Source organism: Carassius auratus, chromosome 24, assembly GCF_003368295.1.
Source record: "Carassius auratus strain Wakin chromosome 24, ASM336829v1, whole genome shotgun sequence".
NCBI lineage: Eukaryota > Metazoa > Chordata > Actinopteri > Cypriniformes > Cyprinidae > Carassius > Carassius auratus.
In genome coordinates, this window is record NC_039266.1 from 11062326 (window position 1) to 11069056 (window position 6731).

A 6731-nucleotide genomic window follows, 5' to 3' on the forward strand; every position below is an offset into this window, starting at 1 on the left:
GGTTCATAACGTAAACATTTCAAATAAAGCCAACATATATATATATATATATATATATATATATATATATATATATATATATATATATATATATATATATATATATATATATATATATATACACGTGTGTGTGTGTGTGTGTGTGTGTGTGTGTGTGTGTGTGTGTGTCTAAAATCGTGGTCTTCGGAGTTTTGGGCCAGAAAGACAATGTAAGACAAATCTAAATAAGTAAAATTATAATAACTGCAAATGAATAACACAGTTGTGATAATAATAAAATAGAATAACATATTGCCTGATATTGTTTAAGCTTTATTATGTACACAGAGAAGCTGTTTCGCCCACAAGAAAAAATGAATCCGCCCTCCCCAAAAGACTTGAAGGCGATAAATCTGTCACACATTGGAAATACACACAGTAGCGGTACAGCAGGACTAAGTTTTAGCAATCTTGTGAAATAGCCTAGTAGCCTAGCATATAAATGCAAGTGTTCGTGGGTAATGATGATGATTACACATTATTATTTAGTTAACTGAGAAAATCGCTTGACCAGAGCATTTATACACAAACACTAAGTAGCCTACGCCTATTTAAACAAGGTCAGACATCTGAATCAATGTTCTGTGTATATTATCTACAGGTTGCCTAGGCCTATCAAATCAAACAGCCACTGCATGTTCTGCTTTACCCAAACCGAACGTCGGTGTGAAAACTGCCTTTTTAAAAAGTAGTTTAAGGCAGGCTACATCCTAGAAATCATGAATGGTGATCAACAAATGATTTGACGTCGAACACATGGCACAGCGAGACTGATCTTGCAGAGCGAAACAGACCGGTTCATTTCGAGGCCTGACTTCGTGGAATGGACTCGAGGCTTCATTCACAGAACTCAACAGGCCACCATTAGGCTGTTGAGCAGGAAAAGATTTTCAATCTCCTAACAAGTTTCTGCTCAACCTGTCGTTCTCCACTCTGGAAAAGAACCTAGAAATTAGCCCTAAGATGTGTAAGTGTAAAAGTGTATTGCATTGCATCTTGTAAATTATGAAACTTGAGTAACTGACGGACGAATTTATTTGACAATAGAGAGTAGGCCTAAATGTGTGTGCGGTTTTTTTTTTTTTTTTATAATAGTAAGCTAGTCTAGCTACTCTATTCCGAATTGCCAGTGCAACCATAAAAATAAACAACACAGGCACAGGGGTCAACAGTAATCTTCATAAATTAAATAGCATAGGTTTTGCTAGCTAGGTTTTGCATAAATAACCTATATGTTATAAAACACTTATTAAACATTATAACTATCACATTTGCTGACTGATAAGAACCGTTCGCCTCATATTTAGACACGTGGTTCAACCAACAGGATATGCGGCCTCATGCAAGCTTCTTTTGTATGGGATCAGGGCGTGAGAGGAAAATAATGCTGTTACGTGACCGGCAAAAACTCATCAACATGTTCTTAATCCCACAAAAACAGCAGTTCGTGCTGTCGATTTTTCGAATGCATTTCCCTCCAGTAAATTACTCGAGAACGTCATAAAACATGAAAACCGGATTACAATGAGATACTGCACGATTATTTACAAACACCCACACACACACTATATAACAAACTGTCCCGTTAGATTTGAGTGTATTAATGAGTAATATATATATATATTTATATATATATATATATATATATATATATAGACCATAAACAGCATGTATTCTAAATCAGTTATTAGAGTAGTTGATGGGTAAACGGGAGAGTTAGGTCTAAACATCTGCATCACTTTTACTGTGATTGACCGAGGTCCTCGTCGGCCTTGTGGTAAGAGATTCCTCCGCAAACCGAACGAGTATCCTGAAAGAAACCTACCCCCACACAAACTCCAAATAAGAAGATGACAACAAAATAACATTGTAAGGGACGATGTTTAACTAAGCAAATAGAGCAGGCCTAATGCTCTGCTGGTCTTTATTTATCTATCGCTTCTCAGAATTCACCTTATAGCCGACTTTACGGTTACCCAGCCAATGTGCAATTTTATTTTAAACGGTGTCCCTGGTTATTAACATCTACCGGATTCAATTATTTAAAACTATATTTTCTTTCTATAATTTTTTTAAAATATAGGCTATTTTATCTGCGTCTCCATTAACAATTTTTTTTTAAGTGCATATTGACCCTCTGACCTGTATCTGAATCCACACAGTGCACAGTCGATGGGGAAACAAATATTAAATACTACTTTCCTTAAAAATCCTAGAAATTCGTAATTTGTACATTTGAAATCGACTCGGTTTTCCTGCAATGGTGACTTCTCCGAAACCCTCAAGGGCTTAATTCCAGGTATGAATTAAACTATTTATTTTAAATAGTTAAAGTTAAAACAGAGACTAGCCTCAATGTAAATTATTGTGCATCCATCTGTTTTATTCGTTTTTTAATAATCAAAAAGCTTAAATTTAATTCTGACAAGCTTACATTTAAGTAGCAAATGAAAATTTTAGTGATAGGCTATTGCTGACAAGGATTTCGTGTAAAAATGTCAAAATAACTACTAGCAATTTTGTCCCAGATACGTTTATATTAAGGTTTTCATTAAGAAATGCTTGTAATAAGGGTAAATAAACTAGATTTCTGATACTTGTATATGTTTCTCATGACAATGACTGAAAAAAAAGAACGTAAAGAATGTGAAACAAATTAATAAATTACATGGCAAGCAATGAACAAACCAAAGCAAAATGATGTTTGATTCATTCATTGAAACGGTTCATGATCAGTTTCTCTTTCCTTTTCAAGATCAGCCCCTATACTATACTTCAGACAAGGCCAGTTCTAATCAAAGTGTCAACTATCATTTCACGTGTATAAATAATTAATGATATTATTAAATGATTCGTGATTTGGGCTGCAGTCAAACAAATCATTAAATCCAATTCTATCCCGAGCAACGTTTCTTTCAGAAACACTTGTAAAAACAAGTCACTGATCCAAAACAACAAGCTCCCTTAACAGTTCAATTAGATGACGTGCGTCTTTCATAACACTGATGAAAAATGTGCTGTGGGTCAGTGATATATTCTGCTGAGAGCCTGCCTAACAATCTGACCATTCTGATCAGTCCACACATTAGAAATAGCAAGGAATTAGCGTTTTAAGCACACTAAGAGGGTTTAAGCACACTAATATATACATACAGCGTACACTTATATAACCGTAGGATGTAATCTGCCATATGATTGTATAGTAACGTGGATTTAACCAATTACAGAGGATCTGTTCAAACAATCACTTTGAGTGAGAAGATGTAGCGCATGATTTAATCATTCCCAGCAGAATGTCAAAGGGAATTAGCATATTTAGTCTATAAGGCAATTTTTTTTTAATGAAATGAACATTTAGAAAACAGACCAGCCTTTCCCACAGAAATAACGTCACCTGTCCTACGTGTCAAATAAATGTAGCATTTAAACCGTCGCATTTAGTCTGGTTCTCCACTACCGTTACAACGACTGCTGCAGGTGTATTTGTATTGTCAGAAAGCAACTTTGTTTTGGATGTCAAAAAATTATCCGAAAAGAAAAAAAGAAAGAAAAAAACGAAGCCCATTGCAAGACTGCTATGGCAGCCACATGGTCAAGTCGTTTTCCGCACAGCAGGCTACGGCGAAATAGCCTTTATTCCGTTAATTTCTCTCGGTCTATGTGTCCTTGGGCAAATATTCAAAATAGAAACGAAGGCGTGGATGTATTTAATGCATAGACTACACTTCTGATTCGAAGAGCTTTCGCAAGCCATAACCACGGCAATGCGAGATATTATTATAAGCCTACTGAATTAATTTTATATTCATTATTGTATCGAGTAATGCTGAAACCAGTCACTATTTTAATAAACTCTAACGATGTGTCTATAAACTACGCGAGAGTAGCAAAGAACGGATATTTCAAAATTTACATGCTTGTTTTTTTTCATTTCGCTGAGGAATTTGAGACAACAGGACATGTTATATATATGTATAAACGGTACTTTTTAAGTATTCTCCCAGCTTACCTCAGCTGTGAATGTCTTTATCAATATAACAATCGACTAAATTAGGTTTTTACTAAGGAGTAAACAGGTAAGAATGCGAGCAGTTGAGGAAAAGCCGACGCCGAGAAAAGACGAAATGCAGGGTGTAGGTGAGGGTAGAAAATACCCAATAAAACAATACCCTCAGACATGAAACTCATTTTGACGACTGCGCTGTGAGCTACACAACAGTTGCGTGGACATAAATGATAAAACACTGGAGGTGTTTCGACATGTTTGAGTAAGAACAGAAGCGTATGTGACAGCTCTTAAAAATATGGCTCGCGAACGTCTCGTCATTCCACGTGCTATTGGCGCCCCCGCTCGGGCGGGAACGTTCGGAGAATTCTCTCTTAAAGGGGAGGACACGAGGATTTAAGGTGGAATGAAGAAATAGCACCCAGCGATCTTGACCCCCGGTAAACCATGATTCGAATTAAATAATGAATTAATATAAGGATTACTTCTCCCAAGATAGAAGAGCTTTATTTTGATGATAAAGATTGGGTTTTCCTAAAACTGCAAAATATAGGCTAGGCTACTCTTGCTATATCGTCAAGGCAAAGTTGGGAAACACGCTCTCTTCTTTTTCATAGGCCTTATAAAATATGATAAAATGAAATAAAATGAAATAAAATGATGAAAAGTTTTTACAGGAAGCGGATTCCGAAGTGCATGCTTGTAAACGTTATACTGTATAAAATATCCCGCATTTATAAATTAAGGAAATAATTGTGTCTTCATAAAAAATGAAGAGACTGCGTTTTCGGCGTATAATCATTTTTTGATAAATTTTCATATCTGATGTTTTCTTCTATTATTTCATGAATTCATGTGATTGACCTATGGGACGCATTTGGTATTATAGACTGCTAATATGGTTCTAAATATAGGCTTCTTAAAGAGAAGACGCAAAACAAATGAAGTGGAAACAGTAGACTACATTTCCGATTGTAGCAGTCGGTGGATTTTTAGTGGAGAATGTTCAGTAGATACATACAAAAAAAGAAAGAAAAAAAGGCATGCAAGTCATTTCAAGAAGCCGAAGAAAATGGTGAATAATGGAGGAGACGTACACTATAGCATAAACCTTATGCTTTCAACCGAGAAAAAAAAAAAAACCTTTCTTGGTGTACTTGGTGTGGAAGTCCTCCAGAAATAGACTGGCCTACACAATAATGTTAATTAAGAATGAAGCCTGGCCTATCTTTTCTATTTCCAATCTCCCAAATGTTTTAATTTGTCAGCAAATACCTACTTTTTTTAAATAAAAGGTAAGGTAATACATCAAGGAAGAGGAAAGAGAAGTCCTGAGACCAGATGTGAAATCAACATTTGAACACTGGTCACTAAGTACTGGAACAAAGCTTTAAAAAATAAAAATAAATAAAAAAATAACCCTGAAAAAATAAATAGAAACAAATGTAGCAAGAAAATCTATATGAAACAGTTTGTGTCTAATTCGACAGTAGGCCACACTAATGGTGAAGGATTCGTTTAAGTTGCAGTTTGTCAATTCGATAACTAGGCTTAGAAGAACAGGCCTTAAAACTTAAGTTAAGGAGGGTACGAGTTAACGATGCTTTATTGTTTTGATCGCTGAAATGTTTCCGAAGCTGTGCCCCTGAACAAGCGAGTATTTAGAAGAACTCATCTATTATCAAAGAAACGGGTGTCGATGTGACATTTGACCCTGGCCTTTAAAAATCGCATAGCTAATGACCTACATGTTATGTCGAATTTTAATTGGTCAATTTCCATTTTAGCTTATATTATTTAAATGAATTATTCCCGTGCCCACATATAGAGCAGGTGCTGAATTTGTGACTTGGGTGATGAGAGGAATGAAGTCTTAAGAGTCTACTTAGCTCTGGCCTTAAACACATCACTAACCTCCAAAAGTCCAGAAGAGTGTCCATGAACCTATTTTTAATGTTCCAATTGTGAGCAAATATAAGATGACCGCCTCGCTAAGACTGTTGTTACTATCAGTCCAGATTTCTTCATTAAACTATTTACACAGGATGTTTAAAATGATTCAGAAGACGTAATTTATTATCTATAAAGTAGCTGGCAACAGTGAGTGCTCAGCTCGAGTCATGGCATCACTTTTACAATCAACAGGACTGTGCAGGCTGTGAACCTCGTTCGAGGCAGACGCCATATATTGTTTTTCGCGAATGAAAGATAAACATACAAACCACCCGAGGTGCTGGACGGTGTAAATCTCCCACATCACGTCCGTTTCAAAACATAGTTCAGGCATTTTTTTAAAATATATACTCCCTTTCAGAGTTGCTTCAGGTGAATCCAGGTAGATCCCGCGCTTTTCATTCGAGAAAAAATTAAACATGGCGTCTCCTCTGCGCACGGTCAATTAATATATATACTCCTTTATTAAATACACTAATAATCTGCCCACATACTTGTGTGATATAATTTCATAATTGGTTCATTCCTTGCACTTTTTGTATTTAATAGTGTTCATCTTATTTTTGTCTGTTTTGAGTACAAAAAGGCAAAACAATTTTTTTAAGCGTTTTACATTTAACCAATACATTTTTCTTAACGGAGAAAACTGTAAAATGGCATGCATTCTACTGCTTAAGCGTTTATAAAATGAAAACCAATTCTCTGCGTGACTCAGAAAAGACCATATAAACAT